The following is a 26,663-nucleotide window of genomic DNA, read 5'->3' as shown; positions in this document are numbered from 1 at the left end:
CATTACTGCAAATACATGTACCTTTGGATAGGGGATAATTGATTGACTTTGATCAATGGTACCATGTCAGCGGGGCCCCCGAGTGGCCGAGTGGTCTAAAGCGCTTTCCATTACGGATCACTGCCATCTCACCCCTGTCTGCGTGGGTTCGAGTCTCCGATTCGGCCAATGTGTGTATGTGAGAAAGTTTGCCAGTAGCTTCTCGTAGGTCGGTGGTTCTTTCCGGGATTTTCCCAGGTTCAACCTCCACCTTTAATACTGGCCGCCATGTATAGCCTATCGTGTGCTAAGAAATGTCGTTAAACCCTACAACAACAAGAACAACAACCATGTCAGCATTAAATGATCATAAAGAATTACTTTGCAGAATTGAGATACATTATAGCCTTACCAACAGGCTTGTAGCAGGTAAGTTATAAATTCTCTCCATCTAATCTATTTTTGTTATTGTCTATCTGTTTATCTACCATCAGAATTTCATTTATGTTCAATAACTCAAGGTTTCCACCGTCTGCAGTAGAAAATATCGAGGATGGCTTCGGCTTTGATTAAGAAAGAAATCTATAGATTCTGATATTAAAAAGGTCAAAGGTCAAAGATCATTTTGACTGAGAAAAGAAAATAATCGTTTGTGCACAACAAAACTTAGTTCTCTGCCATTTATTCGTACATGCATTTGTAAGGAAGAAAGCTATCCGTCTAAGGGACGAAAGGTCAGGATTACTGAGACTAAACACAAAAATGGTTTATGTACAATAACTTGAGTTCTTCACTGTCGATAGTTAACAGACTTTGTGGATGTCAACATAGTGCCATTAGTCCTGCATCTCATACCAGAATCAAACTTTAGTGATGGTTTGCAATTGGGGCGAAGACGAATGAAATGGTTTAAAGGTCAAGGCCACTGTGACAGAGAAAAGAAAATGGTTTCCACACAATACTATTACTTAACATATATGCATCAAACTTAGTGGATGGCTTGAACTTGGAGTAATGTAGAAGCCTGTTGATTTTGGGATCACCAATTACACACATATATTTTGGTTGACACAAACGACATATTACAAAGATGTGAATGTTACTGCACTGTACAAATAAAAACTATATTGATGAATAGTATACATTACACACAAGTACTCCCCATATACCTCTACACACAGTCTCATACTGATTATCCAACTGTTTTTTTTAAAAAATACTTTTTGTTTTGTTGTTCGATCACTGGAAACCTGCATTTCCAGTTGTATGGTGGCTTTCAGATCATCTGCTCCTCGACAGATCTTTGCTTACATGATTTGGATGCTTAATGTAAATCTGTCAAGAGAGTAGATTTATGCAGCAGTACCATGTCAGGAGTCGATATTTTGGTACCGGTATCCGGATGGGGGAGGGGCGGAGGCGGGGGCAGTGGCATACTAACATTAAATGGCGTCCGGGGCGACGATGATAGCGCCCCAAGATCTCTAGCGCCTGGGACAACTACCTCTTCCTCCCTCATTAATACGCTGATGTGTGTATGGTGGTGTTGTTTAGTGTTTCACAACGTCTGACAACATTTTTGAGGGATATAGTTATCCAGTGGCAGTAGCACAATCGGGCACATGTACCTTGGTGACATGGTTGTTAAGAAAAACAATGTGTATTCAACTATCTCTAACTACACTTGAGCAATTTGTGGTCTCTGCTCGTTTTCTCCAATCCAAAATTCATTCATTTCTCATGAGGCGAGTTCGAAAAACGTTCATCCATGCTACATCACCTGTGACAATATTCTTGGCCACTTTTTTCATATTTAGCAGCTGTCGATACGAGTCAGTCTGTGTTTGATCAACAATCAACAAATGTGGGACCCAGAAGAGTACAAACTTACGCTTCCAAGGATTTGAGCGACAATGAACACCAGTCTCTTGCATCTGCTCCTGGCCCTTTGAAACTGGCCAAGAAGTAAAATCATCCTGACTCTCCTCAGGGTCCATTGGCTAAATTCTTTAAAGCTGTTCATCCCCAGCAAAAGCAGCCACCCATTTCAGAGGCCCATCTCGGTAGTCAAGCCTTGAAAGGGGATACCACAAAGGCTAGGGGAGGAAATTTGCAAGCCCATACCCCATCCTAAGAACAAGGATGGACATCCCTAGGGACCTGCTCCTTCCCTTGTTAAGTGTGCCTCTTTCGATTTTTCCCGTTGGCGCCAGACGAAACCTCTTTTCAAGCTTAACGGCTGATGTCTGGGTCATTTCTGTCATAAAAGATGGCTACCGGCTTTGGGTTTGGGATCTCCCGCCTCTAGTAAGGTCCCCCATTTTTCTACAAGTCTGGCACATTTAAAGGAAGAGGTTCAATCGCTTATTCAGACTGATGCAGTAAAGAGGGTGCTAAACTACGAATCTCCGGCCTTTTACTCCCGAATTTTCTTGGTTTCCAAGTAAGTGGAAAAATCCCATCTAATTATTGACTTTTCCTCCCCCCCCCCAAAAAAAAATATAAAACAATATTTTGGTGGACAGTATTTCAAGGAAAGGGAAAGGTAGTCGTCATGGATTGCTGACTCCACCAATCCGTATCATACTATATGCTAAACAGGAACAAGCTCCCATTCTACTTTTCTGTAGTCCCTGGCTAGAAGGCATGGACAGTGGACGGTTTGAGCTTGTAGTTGGATCGTCTGTTCGCTTACGCTTGCTAACCTTTCAGGATGACCTACAGGTTCTCCACAGCGTCCGGGACTCCACTGATCTGCTCATTTTAATTGCCCCTCTGTGGCCCCAGCGATTATAGTTTAATGATCTTCTCAATCTGCTGTTGGACCATCCCAGGACCCTACGTCGTTCTGCAGCTGGTTCGCTCTCATATTAAGAATAGAAAAATGCAGCTAAATTGAAGCTAAACGGTTTGTACGAGTTTAATGTGTGGCATGTGTGCTACCATAATATACTTTGGTAAGCAAGCTGTCAAATTCTCTTTCATCGTGCGCCTCAAATAACAGCATAGTAAAAAGCTCATGCGCAATCCAAGCAAATTCTGACATGATACATATTATGTTCTTTGTAAAGCAACATTAATCATGAATATTTGAAAGTAACTCATGCCAGGGTTTGTTGGCGCTGCTGAAATAAAAAATAGTATACACCTCTTGTATTGCGCCGTACCTGGATTCGGTATGTCAAAGCCATAGATTTGAAACTCTATTGTCTAGTTGCTTGAGAAAAGTATCAACCAGGTGACAGCATCATTTAACACCTTCCGCCTCTAATTGTTCATGCTTTCGTTACCGTCTATCCTGTCCCGACAGCAAAGTGTCAAATGCATACCGATGCAGAGCAATCAATTCGCGTCCAAATGTTATAGACGCCAGTAATCTCCCACTCGTTTCCTAGTGTTAAATATATGGGACATGGCAACAAAATGCATAAAAGGCCTGGCAGTTGCTAGACTATCATGAGGAAGCATGTGCTTAAAAGCCACTGCTGTTCAAAACAGAAAACAGTAGAGGAATGTGTTCAGTAGTATTTGTACAAGTTTAATTTCAAAATATCGTTTTGTTGCTGCGTCATGAATGTCTGATGGCGCGCCAACATTTTGAATTCTTGCGTTCTTCACATGTACATCTGGCACCTGCATAGTTATTGGACTAAATGTTACTCCATATTTTCTCTGTACAAAAGTCCACCTAATTTCAGATGCAAAGGTAAAACAATTCATTTCCCTCATTCAGTTCTGACTTCGTTCGAATATATGTCAGTCACAACTGCACTATTCACTATTATGTCGCTGCCAGAACTAAATGTGTCATCAGCATACCTCTTATTGGTTACGTCTGCATTATTTGTTGGAATCGCGAGATCTGTAATGCTGTTGTTGCTCATTCTTCTGAGTACATTCGTCATCATTTTAGAACCAGTAATCAGAAGTAGCATAGCTCGTAGCCAACATCTCTGCACTTCAAGCTGCTAGCGTCCCGGCGTGTAATATGAGAGTATAGTCAGTATACCATCAGCTAGCTTATCGCAGTAAATTTCTGTGGTAGGCATAGAACGAAATGTCATTGCAGTACCATTATTTAATTCCTCATTGACACATTCGCAGGCCCTTTGGCGGCTTAGTCCGTGAATTCTTTGTTGGCGGCATCTGTGTTATCGGTAGGCATGGCCACACTTTTTATTTTTTGTGACGACATATTTCGGTGGGCCTTTTGTAATATCTCCACATCTCAGCATGCGCATGTTGAGTTCTGCATCAGAAATTGTTGACCTGTCGTTGGCAATGACGTTACCGAAAGCTGTATAATGACTCATAATATATAGATTGCTTATAAAACATTTTGTTTCATAAGACGCCAAAAAATCACGCCAAAATATATCAGAGGCAACACGGACTGGTTGATTTTATTTTCTGGCAATATCGATTCACTCGTTCGTAAGTACTGTCGGGAATAGCTTCTGCTAAATTTTAGCAGTGATATCACGAGGCCGTATGTGGCAACAAATATGCTTTTATGCTAGTCCATTGCGATGCAAACGAGATCCCGGAAATGTACTGACGCGGCTTTGAGGAATTGTTGTTTAAACAACAGATGCATACCAGAGGCGTAGCTATGATATTTTGCGCCCGGGGACGAACTATAAAATTGGCACCCCAGCCCCCTCCCCGTTTAATCACATTTTTGAATATTACCCTTGTTTACTTATTATAATGTAACGTTGTAAGCCTCATTTTGGCGCCCCTGTACCTTGGCGCCCGGGAACATATGTACCCCCCTTGCCCCCCCCCCCCCCCGCTACGCCTCTGATGCATACTTGGAGGAGCTAGAAGCTGTCATAAAATTGCATAGAAATTCCGATATAAATTTCATCTGATTTAACTGTGGTGTCACCCACAGTCAATCTTGTAATACACTTATTGCAAAATTCGTGATTAAACGACACGAGGTTTTAACAAAGATTTTGCTTACAAGACATCGGTGATGAGATGATATCACGTGGCCAAGAGGCTACTGATACATCACTGTGCTGCTTATAACAAGAAACATCATTTGTCGGCTACATGAGTTGCATTTTACCGACAAAAATAATTTGTGATGCAGATGACAGTAAATACTATGTCGGCTACGTCGTTTTGAATTTGCACACATCCATTATGTAAAGACGCAGAGATCACTGTTATTTAGCTGGCCGATATCTTGGCGAGATACATAATACATACAAACAGCGATTGAGTACGTCATAATTTATTTCAGTCATGTTTCTTAATCTCAGGGGCTACGACTCGCATTTCTTAGTGAAACATTTGGACAATTCGAGAAAATAGCATGCATACCAATTAACTTAATTTTTTTTGTTTTTATTATTCTGTCTAGGCGAATTGCGTTTAATTGACAGCCTGCATTTTATGAACACTTCATATGAAAAGCTTGACAAGAATACATAATCTTTAAGATATATTGCAGATGAATTTTCTTGCGATAAGTTGGGTCTGTCAACTCGAAAAGGATGCTATCCTTATGACTATATGACCTCGTGGGAAACTTTTCACGATACTGTTACCAGTGTTGTGTGTGTGTGTGTGTGTGTGTGTGTGTGTGTGATTTGGATTTTTTAACGTAGCTTCAAAAACTTCATTAATATCGCTACGATGTCTGCAGTGTGGCAGTTTGTAGTGATGTCCCACCCAGTCTCATTATCCTGACACCAGGCCGACCAGTACTAACACTAACCTCTTAATGCTGAGCGCCAAGCGAGGCAGCTGTTTGTACCATTTTTGCAAGTCTTTTATATGACTCGGCCAGGGATCAAACCCACGACCTCCCGCATCCTAGGCGGACGCTCTAATCAATAGGCCACGGGAGCGGTCGAAACACATTTGTAGATGTCAACAGGCTTCTCCCTCGCTTCTTCAATCCGATGTATTTCATGTGGAATTGTCACATATAAATCCAATCCACATTCACGATATGACTACAAATTTCAATTTTAACTAGACAGGCCATTTTTTTTCGAAAGGTATGTCTAGCGTGCGACAGAGTTCAGATTTATCTGGATCGGGCTTAATTCCATTTCAAAAACTCGTTCATATTTTCCCATACAAATGCAGTAACCTATAAATATCAGTCATAGAGAACAATCTTTGGAAAAACCTCGTACTTCATATAGTCTCAAAATACCCATCAGTACATGAAAATATTATATTTTAAATGTACAGTATTCAAAAAATGTAAACAAATGATGTGAAACTAAATGCTTACCATACTTTACAAATTTACATAAGACGAGAATAAAATCATTACATCACAACAAAATATCCCCCCCCAAAAAAAAAAAAATAAAGACTCCATCTTTTGATAGGGATACGTAGTCGAATGCCTGAGATAATATTGCTTCCATATTTATTAAGCTACGCAAAATGTAGCTTGAAATATCAGCATTTATTTTTAAATAGGTCGCGTGAGCAAGGAGACAAGTGTCCTCTCTTGTAGTTATTATATGGTACATTTATGACATGTCAATTGTAAGCAACGATACGAGCCCCTGGGCATATGGGTACTAGCTGCCAAGTGATTGTTTGACAAAATTTGCATATTTTGTGTTGCTTGCGAAGGAAGGTAGCTCTTATCTGCAAACAAAGGAAGCAATTCCTGTGCTTAAACAAGGGAGATAGCCCTTGTGTGATGCAAGGGGAGGCAACTTGTATAATCTTGTTTTATAGTTGTTATCTGCCATCGTTTTGCGTTTAAAAGGATATATACAATTGTTATGTGTTTATATTTTGTATTTAACTTTTGCCCATGATTTTAGATTGTAAGGGTAATTTGTTTTGTAAAAAAATTATTACATAGCTAACTACTGTCCAGTATTGTAGAAAAATATCTTAAGATAATATTTGTTAACTTGGATTTGAGTTAAGGACATTGGTTTTCCACAACCATGGACTACTTGATCTTTGCAGGTAGTTTGCTCAATGTAAGTAAACAGCTCTGACCTTGCATCCAAATTTGATTGAAGATTCTATTGTAAATGACCTAGTGGACCTAGATGGGTATTGAATTGTGTCACACATTAAGTGACAATCTGTATATAAGCTTGAAATAAACAAAATTATCTAATTCACCTGTCTAGTGAAATTAGTCATTGTGTTCATTTATAATTTTAGAGGATTTATTTATTTAAATTATTCATTGGAATTACAAAGTACCCATTGACACTTTTGGATGAAATCACTATTTTGGCATTATTGTGAATTCCTTCAAGGAAATTCTGTATTGTGTCAATGTGATTGTTAGCACATCAGCATATTAAGGACTATTGGCATATCAGCACAGTCAAGATTGGAATTCAAAAAACCACTTTAATTCATTTGGAACACAATATTTTGGAGTTGTGATAGAGCTTTTAGGACTATTTTTGGGATTTAATTCAATAATTTAACTTCTATTTATAGTTTCAATTTTTATTCTAGAAAATTAAAATATTTGTTGAATTTTACTAAACTTGTTTGTTCTTTGCATTTCTTGTTAGTTAGTTTATGACTATAGTGTCGTAATACAATTTTAATAGGTAGTATAGTAATTATCACCAGCTGTGCTCACCCATTTTGTTATGTAAGAATCCAGCAAGTGTTTTGAAGTAACAGAAACTGCAGACTAAACTGTGTTTCCCTGTTGTGAGCCCATGACATTAATGCCAGTCATCTCATGGTGAAAAACAATCACAGTCTATGCATCTGATTATTTGGAAACTACTGCTGGTTCCTTGAGTTTGGGTGAGTTCATAACCCCTTTTACTATACTACTGCTAATGCAATTTCTATAGAAGAGACCTTTCAAATATATAAAGTGGAAATTGACTTTATCTTTTTGCTGCAGTATTACGTAAATGATAATCTGTCAAACATGTGGGGTGGATTTACTTTCAGATCAAGATATCCTTTATAAATATATGAAAAAAATTGTGAAATTAACAAACAATGGGGCAGACTTATGATCAAGCATGGAGTTTATTTGGATAAATATGGTATAATACTTAAAGGCCATGACACTGATGTCAACAGCTGTGACCTTTGTGTGGTTTTAAAAAAATTATGTTTCTGATTTTTTTATTTACATGCCAGAAACATTGGTCGAGATTTGACTAAATGCTTTTTTGTTTATAATTTATTTTTTGATTTAAAAGAAAAACAGTTTTGATTGCTAAAAGTGTACTTGATAAATAGACTTTGATTGTTGTATATACTTGCAAATTAGGTAAGTCTAACTGCAAACTGCACAGGCTTAGATATGTCTTCGCATAATACACTGGCACTAAGTCTGTGCAGTTTTTAGGAGTAAGGGATGCATTTTGTTTCTGAACTAACAAGATAGTGAACAGCTTACCTGTTTTATTTAAACCCCTTGACACTACCATTTTTTGACAGAGTCCAACAAGGCCATTGTCAGAGAATGGATTTATTTGTGACAGTGAACTAGTTAGTCAGAGACAAGTATGGTTTTGTAGAATATGGCTTGCACACTGCTATCAATAATTATGTTTGAGCACCCACCCTGGATGGCTTTGGATATGTCCTGGCCATGCTCTTTATTATTGCTAGCTAAAATTGTCATCTTGTTGCTTGATTACTAAGCTGACCATTTAGGGCCAAGTCAGGTTTTATTAAACTGGTGATAGCATAGCAAGGTTACATATATAAACCAATATTTGGAACAATCTTTAGAAGGCAAAAATATTTTCTAATCTCTTAGCCCAATCTAATCTTTTATTTTCCCTTGTTTGCCCATAGTCAAACCTTTTTAATGTACTCACTGTATACACTGTTTGCATTTGAGGGGGCTATCATGGCAAGTAAATGATATTGTGTACATTGTATACACCTTTATGACTGGTAATCAAAGCATTTTGTATAGCACACAGATAAAGTATATCAAGCAATATTCTGTGATTACAGCTTGTTTTACTGTGCAATTTAGGCAATTTATGTTCTAGTTCCTGAAATGTTAATCCAACAAGTTTCTAGTTACGAGTTCAGTGTTTTAGTTTATTTTCAATCTATCAGTGATCAGATCAATTAGTCTAAATCCCATAAATACAAAAATAATTATACTTTTTCCCTCCACATTTCTACCACATGGGGATGAAAGGTGGACTTGTAACTCCATGTTTTCATGATAGTGTTAATGTTTTTGTTTCCAGATGTTTTGAAAAGAGCTGGGATTCCGTATGTTTGTTTTTCCAGTGCTTGGGTACAGTCTGTCTGTTCATTCAATGCTGGGATATAGTGAGTCTGTTCATTTGGACTCAGAACACAATTAATTTTACTATATATTCTCAATATTCTCAACATTTGTTGCTCAGTGCTGAACTTTCCACTGTGTGACAATACAAATCATATGTTAATCTAAAATACCTTCAAAGATGACTTCATAGTGAAGTTCTAGTCATAGGCTCACTGGCATTTTTTTAACAGTCTGGACTGTAAACAATCCAGCCTGCAATGGAATACAGATTTCACTTCCAGCTCATCATCAAGACTTTATTTAACTCCCTGTACAATATTGCCGAAACACACACAGACAACCACACTATAAACTGATATTCTAAATAATAAACATATACCTTTAAATCCATACCAAGAAGCCTAAATCTAACTCTTGTATCACCACCAAAAAGGAGACAGGAAATTAATAGTAAAAAAAAATAGACTGGGACTACACTCGTGGGTACTGAACTGAAACTGTTAATTGTGGTCTGATTCCATCTAGTACTCTCTTTATCCAGTGCTGGGATGCAGTCTGTCTTTTCATCCAGTGCTGGGATGCAGTCTGTCTTTTTATCCAGTGCTGGGATAAAATATGTCTACTCATCCATTTGTTTATTTTTAGTATATTATTCTTCAAACTGCTAGATGGAAATTTACAAATTTGGTATTTTACTTGTTATCCTATTGCCAAAAACATTTGTAGGAGATATACCAATTGCCCATTTGTTTATAATATTCATTCAAATGTTGTTGCATGTTTGTCCATTTTGTATGCCCTCAGTATTTTGGGCCCTATTTTACACTCGTCGAAATTATTTGTGAGTGAATGCATCTCATTGAGTAACTAAGTCATATTGAGTCTAGATCACTCTGACCTAACTTTTACACTTGCAGAGTAACTAAACCAAATAAAACTAGGTCATTGTGACCTAATTTTCATGATTTGGTGACATTTTTATCCATTTGTTTATTACATGCTTAATATTTTGTTATAACTCTTTACAGTTGGTATGTGGGAGCACTTTTAAAAGCAATAGGAATTCAACCATACCAAAATTTGTTCAAGGTGACCTGATCTTCATTTTTGAGTGACATATATTTGTCTTTAGATGATTATTTTTGGTTAGATCCTCAACAACTTGGACCCTATTTGACCTACATTAATTAAATTGGTATGTGACTGAATATCGAGAAATGTAACTCCAGCTTATCAAAAACAAGTTGTTCAGCTAATTTTAACACTGGAGTTACTTTTATATCTCAAAAAAAAATCTACTCCCTTGCACCCTTTTTAAACAACATAATGAACTTTGTATATATATATATAAGTTATAACTCAAGAAGAGTCATTCATTCATATCAAAAATAGGTCACCATGATCTAATCTTTTTTAACTCTTGAGAGACCAATGTTTCTCCAGCAGTTTATAAGTTGTACCCTAAATATCTTGGACCCAATGTTACCTAGACTCATGAAAATATGTCTGTCTGCATTTCTACACGAATAAATCAAGCTTTAAAAAAAATAGATCATGGTGACCAGATTTTCACACTTTTGTATTTTCATTAGTGTATTATGGCCATAATAGCTTGGACCCTATTTATCTACACTTATGAAAATATATTTCTTGTTACATCTGAAGAAGAGACATCAACCATACAATAACTATGTCACTGTGACTTTAAGATTTTCAGCCATTCATTGATCATACTTTCAGCTTCTTATATCCTATTTCACGTACAGTTTTTTTTAACATTTATATGAAGATGCATCTAAAAATTTGCATTTCAACCACACCAAAACAAAGTCACTGTGACCTAATTTTCATACTTAAGTTAATTTTTTATTTTGAGCCCTTTGTTTCTTATACCCTTAATAACTTAACACTATTTAATCTACACATGAAAATAGGTTTGTGGATGCATTTCGATGTGAGTAATGAAAGGGAACCACAGCTACCTTACTGTGTCCGAATTTTCATCCTTTATCAACTTCTATTTTCAGCCATTTCTACTTTTTCCCACTTTATCTTGGTCACTATTGAAAATTGACTTCTGATTGATTGATTGATTGATTGGTTGGATTGATTGATTAGTTGACTGATTGATTGATTTGCTAGTTGGTTGGTTGATTTAATACCAACTTGATATGCCAATGTAGAACCCGGTAGATATGTACATTATGTATTTAATGCACATTTTAACTAATTCTGTATTTTGCCTTTCCTTCATATGTAAGTTTATTCATTTATGTCTGCAACCTTTCCGTACCAGTGATAATTGGACTGTAACACCCTAGACTTCAAAAACAAATTCCCAGAGATTAAATGTTCCAAGTGATAATTAGACTGTAACACCCTTGACTTAAAAAAAAAAATGCCAGAGATTAATTGTACCAAGTGATAATTAGACTGTGACATCCTAGACTTAAAAAAAAAATCCCAGAGATTAAATTTTCCAAGTGATAATTAGACTGTAACACCCTAGACTTAAAAAAAAAATCCCAGAGATTAAATTTTCCAAGTGATAATTAGACTGTAACATTCTAGACTTCTGATGTTTTTCCCAGAGATTAAATGTACCAAGTGATAATTAGACTGTAACACCCTATACTTCTAATGTTTTTCCCAGAGATTAAATGTACCTAGTGATAACTAGACTGTAACATCCTAGACTTCTTAAATGACAGTTTTTCAGAGTTAAAATGCTTAAGATTAAATGGCTGATTGAAAGGATTCTGTCATTGTATGGTCACGCCTTCATAGTCTCATTGAATTCATTCAAGGCAGTAGGTCATGAACATACGTTTTAAACTGTCAATTAATTGAACTTGAGATTATATCTTTCATGGGAAAAGTTGTAAAGCTTTTTATAATACAAGGCATGGTAATAAGAAGACTTCCTCATAAAAGTGAGTTTGTTTAAAATATAGCTTTTAGTTATGAAGCGGAATACTTGGGTTTGGGGGAATCAACTTTATGGAGTTGGGAGGAGGTATTGTTGATGCTTCCTTTGCTATAATTTGATCCCTTTTTCACCTATATTTATGACAGTAGATATACATATGCATCTCAAGGATGAAATTAATCACTGTGACTAATTAGCAATGCTTGAGAGACTTGTATTTTTGGGCATCTATTTGAGATGATGTTAATATCAATGCACAGTTGATCACTGTGTCTAATTAGCAACTCAGATATACTGAAATTGATCACTTTGTCAAAATAGCAACTCAGCTATACTGAAATTGATCGCTGTGGCTAATTAGCAGCTAAGCTATACCGAAATTGATCACTGTGTCTAATTAGCAACTCTGCTATAACGAAATTGATCACTGTGGCTAATTAGCAACTCAGCTATACCGAAATTGATCACTGTGTCTAATTAGCAACTCTGCTATAACGAAATTGATCACTGTGGCTAATTAGCAACTCAGCTATACCAAAATTGATCACTGTGGCTAACTAGCAGTTAAACTATACCAAAATTGATCACTGTGGCTAATTAGCAGCTAAGCAATACCAAAATTGATCACTGTTACTAACATTTGTGCTTGAGAGGCTTGCCTTTTCAGGTATGCAGTTTTGTTTGAATGTTAATATCTTAGATATACTGGGGGAATCGACTTTACTCCATAAAGTCGATATGCACTTTCACCTACAGTTGCTATATGGATTCATCTCAGTGAGAGTAACTCAAACAGACCAAAAGATCACTGTGACCTAATTTTATGGTTGGGTGAATTGTATTTTAGTTCATTGTTCATAATGCCCTCAATATCTTGGACCCTATTTCAGCTACACTGATGACAATTGGTATGTAACTCTTCCATACAAAAACTAGGTCAATGTGTCCTTATCACATTTTAGTAACTTTCCCTCTTTTCATCTGTTTGGTTCTTGTCACTTTCTTTGACCCTGTTTTACCTACTTATGGATGGATATTGAGGAAATAAATTCAGCTATGCCAAATCTAATTTTCATGCATGAGTAACTCATTTTTTTTTTAAGTGATCCATTGGTTACATCCACAACATCTTGGATCCTGTTTCACCAGCATTCATGAAAACTAGTATGTGAATTGACTACCTCAGCCATACCCAAACTCGGTAAATATCACCTAATTTCCATGGTTGAGTGCTTCATATATTGAATCATTTATTATGTCTATTTAGACTACTCTGCTGAAGCTTTACATGTTGACACCTCTTAATATCAGTAATATGCACTGCAGTAATATTTCCTTCCTCTACATGATGGTTCAAGGTTAGACTCAAAACTAGTGGCAGGTTTGAATCCTGTACAGGCCAGCCCTGGAGTCAGGTCAGTCCTTGTGATGTATATCTCTTTCCAACATCACTTGAATACTCATCTTCTTTGCTTTAGTCCTCCATGCCAGGCCTGCATGTAACTTGAAATATGCACTAGTTGGAAAGGGGTCTTGTGTTTAAGGGTAAACTTTGTTTCTCTTGTTAATTATAAATATTATCAGTTAACTTTAATTTAAATTATGGTGCAGTACCTTTATAATCTTGCAAATAAATTATTGTGTAGTAAAAGATGTCTTGAAATACCGTTGCTATGGAAGACCAACATTTTGAGAGAAAACCTGTTATGTGTCAGACCATGCTTTGTTGATAAAGAATGGTGTTCATAAAACAGGTTCTAGTTTATTTCTCATAGACATATGGAAATAAAAAAAAATTTAATTAATAACATTTTTTTAGTTGTAAGCATAGATGTTATAAACGTTAAGATTAAAATAAAAAAACATTAAAAAAACGCATTTTTTTCTCAATAAATAAAAAACAAAAAAAAAATCCCAGTAGTTTTTAGGCAACACAAAAATGAATATTTTACTTATTTACTCGCTACATACCAGTTTTAAAGTTTCAGTGATACAAATCTGAAAAAATGTAAAGTTTTAAACCGTAGTCCAGATAACATTGAATTTTTTTTCACTCATCTATGGTTGTAAGGCATAATATACAAAAACATTTGTTCATTAAAAGCATATGTTAAGTATGTTTGCTTTAAAATTAATCATATTGTTTTTGATGAATGACCCAATATTTTTGTCCTTGTGTTTTTACAAATGTATGCCGCTGCTGTTCCTTTACCGATACCTAGGGTTTGATGACTCCATGATCTTCAGGATGATTCCCTAGTTTAGACTATCTTCATTCTTCCAATTTTATTTGTTTATTCCATCCATCTTATCATTCTTTCTTATGTTTGATAGTCAGGGTATTACAGACCCCTCCCCCCCCCCAACAACAACCCCCCCCAACAGAAGAATAAAATACAAATTATATCTGGATAAGGATAAAGTACTTAGCCAGAATGACTTAATGTACATGAGAAAAACTGGAAAGGTCCCTCAATCAATCAGTAATTTTATTCTGTCATAATTTTTCAGCATTTAGGATACTAATAGGGTACTGTATGTACTCACTTATAAGACGAGGCACACTGCAATCAACAAAGATCTGATCAGGTCCATTGTTTGTTTTTTTTAATTACTCATAACAAAACTGCACAGACACAGGTCTGCTGGTGCATTCTATGATGGCAGATATGGGTCTATGCAGTTTGCAGTTGGACTCATCCTATAAGCATGGTACCTTCCAATCTGTCTGTTCATTACCACACTGCAGGGTGGAAATTAATGAAACTTTACTGTTATATTGTTATTGTTTAAACCACATGTGAGATGGGTGTCGTATCCTTCATTCACACCATGGGAGTCCCTGGGAAGGGGGTCAGAGATCAAATATAAATTATTTTAATTGCAAGGATGTATTTAAATACATGTAGTTTCTGACCATACTGCATGCTGTATATGCAGTCATAACATGAAGACACCTTATAAATGCAGGGTAGTTTGCATTATGACTCCTGGGTCACTGTATGTGAGTGGCTAGTATGTGAGGTGGGACAGGGTCAGAGAAATTACAGCACTTGCCCTCTGCTCCAAGAACAGGAAAACAAGTACAGTTTTGTTGTAAAATATTGGGTTTATTGTGCATGAGGTTAGTAACTAATGTCCAATGTTCTATTTCTACTACTTTCTTTGTAACCGCACTGCAGTACTAACAGCTGCCTCGCTTGGCACTTATCAGCATTAAGAGGTTAGTGTTAGGACTGGTCAGCCTGGAGTCAGGATAATGTGACTGGTTGGGACATCATGGCTACATGTCTCTGGCATGATGCCCTAGTGCTTAAGACATCACTATTAACTACCACTACAGACAGAATAGTGATTTGACGAAACTTGATAAAACTAAGATTAAAATCCATATCACACATGGTCACACCCTTACTGCAATCCTATCACCAGAACATTTCAGAAACAATCTACTGGACTAACTCTGTGTCACTAATATGTTGTTCATACTATATTGTTTATGCAGACAAGTTGTAAGCTGACCAATTGGAAGGTTACTTACCACTTGTCCTTTAATTAGAACAAATTAGCATGAACAGTAATCAGGGTAGCCTCATTGCTTAGAGTGAGCAAAACTTAAACTGATAATCCTGGTTTAAGGTTGCCTGATTAAAACATGAATATATAAAAAATGTATGATCCTGCTGCACACTTCCTACCACATATATATATATATATATATATATATATATATATATATATATATATATATATATATATATATAGGTTGGAGGAAACATTAATTCCCCTGACTATCTCTAAGTAGACTAGTTTTTAAGCTCAGAAGACTTCCAAGTCCCAGGTGTTTATGGTACAAGTCTCTTCGGAGACAGGTAAGACCTTCTGATATGAGGGAATGAATGTTTGAGGAGTAGATCACCTCCCCCAATATAAAAAAGTCAAATAACCCTCACATTCATAGTAGTGTGATGCTGTCTTCCATGAGCAAGGAATTGGTCGATTCTTCTCAAGATAGCATGATGCTGCCATCCATGGAGAAGAAAGCACTTCTCTCATCTCATGGTAGTGTGTTGCTGTCTTCCATGAGGCAGGAAGTGAATCAAAAGGGAGGAGCAACCCATCACCTTGATGAATAATGAGGATGAACTAAGCTCTGACACGCCTAACCTGCACTGATCAGTCTCCAGCCCTGTCACCAGTCAACATCAGGTCATGGGGTCCAGTCACCAGTCAGTTCATCAAAGTGACTGGCCACTGATCATCTCATACTAGTCACTGACTTTACACTAGTAATAACTCAAAGCCCTCATGGTCCAGGGATAGAAATTGAAGTGAGTTCTTTCTCTCATCACACTCTGTACAGAATTGGGAGTCAGCCCAGCAGATCCAGACTTGGGAAGGGAATCCAATTCCCTCTTATGAGAACTCATCCCTACCATGGTTTTTGCCATATATGAAGTACATGTAACATCAACATTGATCCACCCCAGGAAGTGTACTAATGCAAATCATTTCCAGGGGCCATCCACAAAACGTTTGAAACAGACGCAGCCACAGTCCAATATGTACCATCTCTCCTCATCTGTAAGATTCATTGTATGGAAATCACTGAAGAAGCCTTGAGTAGGAAGTTCTCTAAACCACCTTCCTTTCCCAGGAAAGAAGGATATAGCCTTAGAGACTGGTTCCTCTTCTACCATGCATTCCTTTCCTAAAAATTCTTCTCATTGCTTTTCTTAGCATGTTTTCAGAGGTTTGGTCAGGCATGGAAGATGATGGATGGGTCCATTCTGCTGTGAGTGAGGGTTACTGAATTCAAGTTCAGAAACAACTCCTTCTATATTACCCCCATGAATTGTTACCAGTCAAGCCTGGTAACATTAAGGAAAGAGGTGCACACCCTTTGGCAGAAAGAGACAGTTGAGATGGTCATGAGTGATCAGTCTCCTGAGCTCTGCTTCCAAATATTTGTGGTCACTAAGAAAAGTGGGAATTTTGTATCGTAATTCATCTCTGGCCACATTCACCTTTTTTCTTCTCTTGGAACATTTCAAGATGGAAAACACTTCCTCAGTCTGGAATGCAATGCATGTCAGATTGGGTGATCTCCATGGAATTTCAGGATGCCTATTTGCACATTCTAATATTTCCTGGCTTCAAAATTCCTCTGGTTTTGCTTGGCCCAGGTCTTTTCTAACTCCAGATCCCGTTGTTTGGAATTGCATCTGTACCCAGAATATTCACTCAGGTAGTAGGATATTACCTTTGAGTACATTCTCCAATATTACCGGCTGATCAACAATGTGCAGGTTCAGTCCCTCCATCAGGATCTGTGCCATTGTTGGTCTGCAGTAACTCATTTGGGTCTTATACAAAGCTTTGTAAATTCAGTACTGATTGCGTCTCAGCACTTTGTTTAAATGGGAATGGACGTTCAGATCCCACATGACAATTCTAGAAGTGCAATGAGGAAAACTTCTTGCAAGGTGACAACCACATGCAGATTCTCTATCAGCTCTGATTCCTCTAGGATCCAATTTTCTTCACCATTTGCACTTGTGCATAAATTGGGACAGGTTCCTGACTGGGGTTCCCGTGCATGCACCCAGCACTGTTTCATGATGCATTGGGTTCTAGTTGGGGCACTCATTAGAGCCAGTGTGCATAATTTTCCAGGGTCATTTCATTAATTGTCCCTCCGCATTAACAATCCAGAAATGAAAGCTGTATTTCTAGCTTTGTAAGGATGCATTGACAGATTGTGTCCATCTCTCATTAGCATATCTCTGACATAAAGAAGGCTCACATGCCCAGTCTCTTTGCATGGAGGTTTGGAACCTCCATTGCTGAGTGCCTTATTAAAGATTACCCTCTAGCCAGCCACATTCCTTAATAAAGGATATTTTGGTGGAAGAAGAACATATTTGTGGACAATTTGTCCAAGTCAAGCAAAGCAATCCTCTTGTAATGGTCTCTTGACCAGTCCTTAACAGAGTCCATTTTGTCACTTTGAGGAAAGCCTCAGGTGGATTTGTTTGCAACCAGGCTCAACAACAGACTTCCCTTTTATGTTTCTTTAGACCTGGATCAGAGAGTATGGGCAGTGGATGCATTCAGTTTCCAGTGGGATCGTCTGTTTGCATATTCCTTCCCACCATTCCAACTGCTACCTCAATTCTGCAAAATTCATAATTTCAGCTGCCCTTATCAATTTCATAGCCCCACTGTGGCACCAACGATTATGGTTCAGAGATCTGTTGGTAGATCAACCCAGGCCTCTACCTCACAGGAGAGATCTTCCTGGGAGGATGTCATGAAGTCAACAATTTGTCAGTCCAGTACTACTTTCTCCCAGCTTTTACCTCTGCTTGTTAACATAACAAGTGCAGACATTTTCTTTTTTCATCTCTGGGACCCATAATTGTGGCACAACATGTGGCCCAGAAGAACACTAATTGCACCTTCTAATGGTGAGTATGTTGTATTTTTTCCCCCTCTATTTTGAGAACTTACCACATCAGTCTTTCCACCTAACTGAGAGCAGTGGGTAATGTATTGCTGATATTACAATGTAGTTTTCATTAGGGGGAGGTGTAATATTTAACTTATGGAATAATTACCAATAATAATTGCTGAATGTCTTCCTTTCAACCTGCTCTGACATCCTGGCATCGTTGTCATCTATGAAAAAGTCAATGTTTGTCTAAACATGGGCCAGCAAGGTGCACAATTGGATTATGTTCTCCCCTCTGTGGGAAGATTTTATTCACAAGAAATGGATGAGGTTTTTCTTATGTAAAGGCAACACAATAGTAACAGGTAAGTTGATTAGACAAATAAAACTAGTCCCTCACAAAATAAAATATATTTCAAATACAGTATAAAACTCTTTAAATAGTATGTCATACAATATATGAATCATTATTTGCACTCTGATTAAGTCATGCAGGTTAACATTCTAGTGGCTGAGGATGAAGAATGTTAGAGAGTGTGTGTCTATGTGTGTGTGTGTCTGTGTGTGTGTGTGTGTGTGTGTGTGTGTGTGTGTGTGTGTGTGATTTGGATTTTTAACATAGCTTTAACAGTTTTTCAGTCATATCACTACAATATCTGCAGTTTGGCAGTTTATAGTGATGTCTAGCACTGGGATATCATGCTACAGACATGTATCATGATGTCCTCACCCAGTCACATTATCCTGACACCAGGCCGACCAGTCCTAACACTAACCTCTTAAAGCTGAGCGCCAAGCGAGGCAGCTGTTAGTACCATTTTTGTAAGTCTTTGGTATGACTCAGCCAGGGATTGAACCCACGACCTCCCACATCCGAGGCAAATGCTTTAACCACTAGGCCACCAGAGCGGTCAGTGTTGGAGAGAATTTTTGTTAAGAAAAATAACTGGAAAATAAAGGCTGCTTATTTGCAGATTTCTTGTTTAAAAACTTCCCATGAGGATATGTTCTTGGTTTGCTCCCCACATCCCCAGCCTAGTCAAAACATTAAACAAGACTGTGATTTGCAATGATGGCTGTTGCAGAAATAACAAATTTCTCACAAACTTAGTACAGTGTATTTAGTTGTACATGAACATTTTAACAAATGATCAAATTTATCACAGTGAATGTTTTGCTCTGCATTACAGTTAATGCTGGTATATATCCAAGACACTTGGCTGTTGCATCAGTTTCCTGGTATACTCCCAATGCAACTAAGTAAAATCAATCTGGAAACTTTGTACCATATATACTTGCTTATAAGACAAGCCCAACTGCAAACTGCAGACCCAGATCTACCGTCACATATAGTGTTGGCATATCTGGGTCTGTGCCCATTTTTTAGGAGTAATCGAATAAAAACAGCATACCGGTAGACCAGGATCTGCAGACGCATTATGTTATGGCATATCATGATCTTCATTGTTTGCAATTTGACTCGACTTGCGAGTACGTATGGTATGTGCTGTAATTATGCCCTAAAATCAATCCATTGACAGCTTAATGATGGGTACTTTGACTAGATTAGGTTGCTGATGATTTGTCAAGTTTAATTTAATTATTGTAGGGTTGATCTCATTTTTTGGACACTGATACAGTAATAATCAGTCAACTTAAGTCACACATTTTGATTTATTTAATGATGGCATTATGTTCATACATGTGTAAATTATCAACCTGTTTGACAGGAGAATCTTCTTATTTCAGACTTGAAAATATGGCCAAAAAAAAGAGAATATTTTGGTAAACTCCCTTAAGCTGCCAGTAATCCAGATTGCATGTTCTTAATTTTTGGTATTTTGAAATTGCTCAGAAATAATCATACAAAAGTCTCTGATGTATGTTCCAGAATTGTGTGTGCAAGATAGATTGAGTCAGTGTCACCTTTAATTTTGGTAACGGTGCATGTTGTCTAGTTATCCATTATTTTTTAGGATGTATAGATCACTAATGTTTTCAATGCTGCAGTTTGTTTTGACTTCAAGACTAATTTGAACATATGTATAGAACACTAATGTAATGTAATGCTGTGATTTGGTTTGATGTCCTTTTCAAGACTAATTTGAACAGATGCATATCAATTTTCCTCTATATGTATGATTGTGTTTTCCACAGTAGAACACTGGTGGAGAATATCTCAACCCTTAATCACTTTACTTTTGTCTTACATTGTTTGACATCAAAAGTGTTTTTGTTGGAGTATTGCCACTCCAACTTTTTAGTTTTTATCATATCTGCTATTATTCCATTGCTTTAATTTCAGTAGTTTTTTAATTGATCTTTTCCAACCTCATCTCCAAGTTTATGCTGCATTCTTCAGCCTAAACTGAATATTATACCTATTAATTAAATATGGAATCAGTTTCAGTATGAAATTTGTCCTGTTTATAGTTTCTTTTTACTGACAGGATGCCATTTTATTTATAACCTTATGATACTTTGGAGGTAGGAATATGAGATAAAATATGTATATTAAACATTGGTGCTGGAAAATTCCTCCAGGATTATAATTTTGTGCCAGATGCTGAGCTAGCCCAGAGTTGGATGCAAAGTTTTGATCCTTGGGTGTAATTTTCCTATCCTACACTGATACACAAGTGGAATTAGTCTTTGTGAGTGGTTACATAAGTCTAGTCTACTACACCATCTGCATCAAGACAAATGACGTTGTACCAGCCAGAAATGTTTTAGGGATCCCAAATGGCTGAATGCATCTGAAAGAAAACAAATGAAGTTGTAAATAGTATACATTTTTTCAGGATCCAAGTGGCTGATAGTGGCTGAAGAAATGAATGCACTTTACATTTTAACTTTAGTTCTCAATTGCATTTCTTGGCCAATGTTTGTGGAGGGCTTGAAGAGGCCTACTGATTCTGATGACAAAAAGGCTAAAGCTTAAGGTCACTCAAAGAAAAATGGGTTTTGCAGCTTGAAGAACTGCATTTTGGGAAAAAATGTTTAATGGTAAAGGTCACTAAAGAAAATGGGTTTTGCACAATAACTTTTATTGTAGACTACGTTTTTAGACCAAACTTTTTGGACAGCGTAACTGAATCATACTGGGTTGGATTGGATCTAGTGTTTCATGAATGAGATGTTATTTATAATGCCAGTGAATGATAAATGAATCTGATACCCTACTCATGGACACAAGGTTCAGCAGATATAACAAAATGATATTGTTCCTAAATAGTTACATGCAAGTTCAAATAAATAATCACAAATGATGTCAAATGTCAAAACAGATGTGATCAGTGAATGGAACTTTTCAACTGATATGACTGATGTATTGACCTATCAGCAGATACGATCATTGTATAAAATCTACCAACATGTTTGATCAAAGTATGGGATTATCGACAGGTATAATTGATATAAGTAATTATCAATGGATATGATTGATATATGGATTTATTCAATATATATGTGTTTGTATGTATATATATATATATATATATATATATATATATATATATATATATATATATATATATATATATATATATATATATATATATATATATATATATATATATTGTATCAGCAGTTATATTTATCTCGATATGTCCACACAATGATCATGTGATTCCGATTCCACAGCTCTTGACAATTGGTGAAATAATGACTTCGTGTGCTCTGCTCCTCCCAAGCCTGTGGAAGGATTCCTCAAAATCCTCCCTATGGTATAGAGTCATTGGTCCAGAATCTTTGTCCTCACAGTATTGTACCTCAAAGTAATGTCCCCACTGACCACAGTATCCAGTTACACAAAGTTCAGTGACTCCCCATAACACAGCAAAAAGCACAATAACTGAGCCATGTAAAACAGACATTTAAGTATGAAATACAGTGATATACGTTATGTTTGTCTGTACATGAACTGACTATGTTAGCATTAAATTATTTCATAAAATTGACTGTACAACAGAGGTGGGCAAACTTTCCAGTGCAAGTGCAGCATACATAAATTTAGACCTTTTCACGGGCCACATAGTTCATTAAGTAAAATAACTAATATTTGAAATAGCAAAAAGAAAAGGTTTTTCTAAATAACATCATAATTAATTTTCAGTTGTTAATATGTTGTTAATATTTGATAAACAGAGTGACATAAACAGAGTCAGTGCGAATGATGACTTATTCCTAGGCCGCATGAAAACCCTTGGCGGGCCGCATGAAAGCAAGTTTGCCCACCCCTGCTGTACAAGATGATTATTGTAGTAGTCATCTTTATAAATGGATATATCTGATGAAAATAATTCCACCAAATTATGAAAATAATTCCACCAAATTATGAAAATAATTCCACCAAATTATGAAAATTTGAATGTTCTTATCATACAAATAAATTCAACTTGTTTGTTCAGCTATACATATGTCTAACATGGAACACGCCAAATTCTGTATGATAGCATGCATTATTGTTACTAGGTCTAACTGTCAAGAAAATTTAGAACAAATTCTGAAACATTCAGTATATATAACAATTATATTATGTTGAATGGATATCAGGAAAGAAATCAATGTTGTTTACATAAAAAATTGACATAATAGCTCTACAGCTGAAGATTGCTTCAGTTGAGCGGACAGTTTCATGTGAAGATTCATCTGTATTGTGACAATACAGATAATTTGGACTATACTATTGTTGTGGACCACATGTACAGCCAGAGAACTTGAGGTGAAGTGGGTTCCACAATGCCAGCACTTTGTACATCATTGGGTGAACCTAATTCAGTATTTCAAAATTGCCAAGGTTAAAGCTTATACACCCTGGGTAATTCTATATGGGCAGTGAAACAAATCTTCATTTCCATTCGTATATAATGCATAGTCATTTTCATATATATAATTCTGTGACAGATAACTTGCACTTAGGTAATAAACAAACATTTAGATTGCAACTTTGATGCATGTGCAGATCAGCCCTGACTTGGTATTCTCTGATCAGGGCATTTTGTTGCTTTGTCTTCAGTGTTAAATAGTCTTTCCTGTGCTGTTGTGCTATGCAACACCAACCAAGCAGTCAAAAGAGCATTATAATTGCTTGTACTTTAACTTAATTAAATGTACTCTGACCAATATTGTGACCAATTAGTGATATTATCATGTACATGTTCAGTTTACAAATCTGTAACTTGCAATTAAGGTATCAATCCTAATAAATTTTTCAAAAGTATATGAAAATAATCTGTGGGGAAATGTAGTTCCAGAGACAGTATAATGGGTTGCTTTTCGTTGATACAACTTTGCATTTGCTGTTTCGATGGAATTCACAAGTGCTAATTCATTACCTAGATCTGATAGCATGAAATAATGAATGCTGATATCTTTGTTCTGAGCACATAATGCAGCTGAAGGGAATATCAAGTAACCAATTTGTTTATCATAATAAAATAACTTTCATTAGATACATTGCCTGTAAAGTATCAAATATTGACAAATTTACAAGATCCATCGATTTGCCTTAAAGTGTAATATGTCATCCCAACCCCTGAGTGTTAGTGATCATCAGTTTTACGCTAGTTTGCATGTGGAATTCAAAAGGTTAAACACTTTATTTGTACAGTTTTGTTCTGTTTGCTGTTGAATCATGGATTCTCAGGAACTTGAGATACATCACACATGTACTATAAAGCCCTTTATTATAACACAAAATTCCTGTCATAAGGTCCTTGATTATAATGCAGATCATGTTATAAGGTCCTAATCATTGTAATATAGTTCCTGTTATAAGGCCCTTCATTATAGCACAGTTCCTGTTATAATGCCCTTCATTATAACACAGTTCCTGTTATAGGGCAATTATAGTCATGTATCCCATTGCATTAAATGGTAGTAATATTATATGTATTGTCTACTTCATTATAGGTTGGTTTTTATTTATTGTGTTGTGCATGGTAGATCCATTAAGTGACATTATAATGAGTGAGTTCTGTACCTTTGCATCTAAGAAATTTAAAGTGACAATAAACTCCTGTACTGTCTTTTCATGATTACAGTACTAATTACAGTGTAATCATAATCACCAAAATCATTGTCATCATCATCATCTTCTTTTTTGCATATAAATAAACAATGCAGGAAATTCATGTTGTTTGCCTGTGCCATAAGGCTTGTGAATTGGACTATGCTAAATGGCACAAGGCTGCAGTCTCACTTGCCCGTGTGAATTTGACTTTGCTAAATGGCACATAGGCACAGCCTTCCCCTGCAAATTTGACTGTGCTGAATGGCAAAAACAGAACAGCCTTGCACTTGTGAATTTGGCTGCAGCCTTTTGCCCCTGTGAATTTGACAGGGCTAAATGGCCCAAGGTCACAGCCTTACCCTTGTGAATTTGATTGTGCTAAATGGCCCAAGGTCACAGCCTTACCCTTGTGAATTTGACTGGGCTAAATGGCACAAGGTCACAGCCTTACCCTTGTGAATTTGATTGTGCTAAATGGCCCAAGGTCACAGCCTTACCCTTGTGAATTTGATTGTGCTAAATAGCCCAAGGTCACAGCCTTACCCTTGTGAATTTGACTGGGCTAAATGGCACAAGGTCACAGCCTTACCCTTGTGAATTTGATTTTGCTAAATGGCCCAAGGCTAATTTCTTGACTTTGTGAATTTGACTTTGCTAAATGGCACAAGGCCTGGAGAAAATGCTGACAGCATTTGCAAGTCACCGTGGATGATGATGCACACAATTGGCAAGGGTTTTTCTTTATAGACCACCCCACCCCAATCCCCATACTCCCCTGCCTTTTTAGCCAAAAGTGGGAAAAATAGCATTTGCAGTTTCATCAATCTAAACTTCTGTCCATTTACTCATAATTCATCATACTTTCATTTCTGCTCTATAACTTTAATCTATTTAAAATTAAGGAATACATTTATGTATAAATAGTTAAACTTGAATATTTACATTGTAATCCTAACAAGGACATGTCCTAACATTTTATGTGTTCACAACAATTTCCTTCCATTCTGTTATTTTTTAACTGTCTGAGACTTGTATATAATCTTTAGTAGGTTTGTTCATACAACATTGGGGGTCCCAACTTCATGATCAAGATCGCACTCATTATGTTATGTTTTTGTCAAACTTTTTATTCCATTCTATAACTTCAGAGCCATTTCAGTTTTATGAATGCATTTGGTATAATTGTACTTGATAATCATTAAATGGTGTGTGGCATACCACATTTAGGGTCCTGTCAGCAAGGTCAAAGTTCAGCATTTGAAGTTTTCCATAGTTCTTTCCTTTCATTTGTGTAACTTTGGAGCTATTTGAGATTTAGGAATGAAACTTGATATGTGTATTCATATACAGCATCATAAACTGTATCCTCCATTTGGTGTTCTGTCTTTATATCGAAGGGTTGGTATGTAAAAAATTTCATACTCGTTCCATTCTGTTTTGTAACTTTAGAGCCATTTGAGGTTAAGGACTGAAACTTGGGTCACTTGTATTTCATAGCTAGAAAGTGTGTTGTATACCATATTGTGGATCCTGTATTCAAGGTCACAGTCATGATTCAATATTTTATGTCTTTCACACTTTCCATTCAGCACGTCAACTTCAGACCTTCAGATGTAACTTGGTAAATATTTACATATTCATTTACTACATACCTAATTGGCAGTCCTGTCTTTTGAGGTCAAGGTCATGGGTCACTATTTAAAGTTTTTCATTACTCTTTCCTTCCCTTTAACTTTAGGGGTATTTGAGGTGATGGGGTGAAACTTGACATACATGTGCCTAATTATTAGAAGGTGTGTCATGTACCACATTGGGGTCTTACTTTTAAGGTTAGTGTATTTGCTCACTGTTTTAAGTTTTCTGTCATACTTTCCATTTTGCTCACTAACTAAAGAAAAATTAAAAATTAAGAGGTGCCACTTGCTATACATCATCACTTGAAATGCAGTACCTACCATTTTGGGGGTCCTATCTGCATGTTTAAGGCCACAGGTCAATATTTTAGGTTTCAGGTATATTATCCCCATCTTCTCCATAATGTAAGATA

General features: G+C 36.6%; 1 protein-coding gene across 2 annotated transcripts in view; it reads left to right on the top strand.

Annotated features, from left to right (window-relative positions):
• LOC149786411 (synaptotagmin-7-like) overlaps positions 1 to 26,663 on the top strand; it is a 555,714-nt gene that overhangs the window by 34,406 nt on the left and 494,645 nt on the right. Inside the window, exon 1 of one of the 2 annotated variants that reach the window (XM_089976843.1) lies at positions 13,504 to 13,564. The exons of the other annotated variant lie outside the window; for it this stretch is intronic. The gene's annotated coding sequence lies outside the window, so the exon portion shown is untranslated. Of the gene's footprint in view, positions 1 to 13,503; positions 13,565 to 26,663 lie in introns of those variants that run through there. 2 annotated transcript variants of the gene reach the window in all.

This window comes from Sinohyriopsis cumingii, chromosome 12, assembly GCF_028554795.1.
Source record: "Sinohyriopsis cumingii isolate HCF-2022 chromosome 12, ASM2855479v2, whole genome shotgun sequence".
NCBI lineage: Eukaryota > Metazoa > Mollusca > Bivalvia > Unionida > Unionidae > Sinohyriopsis > Sinohyriopsis cumingii.
This window is presented reverse-complemented; position numbering and strand designations above follow the sequence as displayed.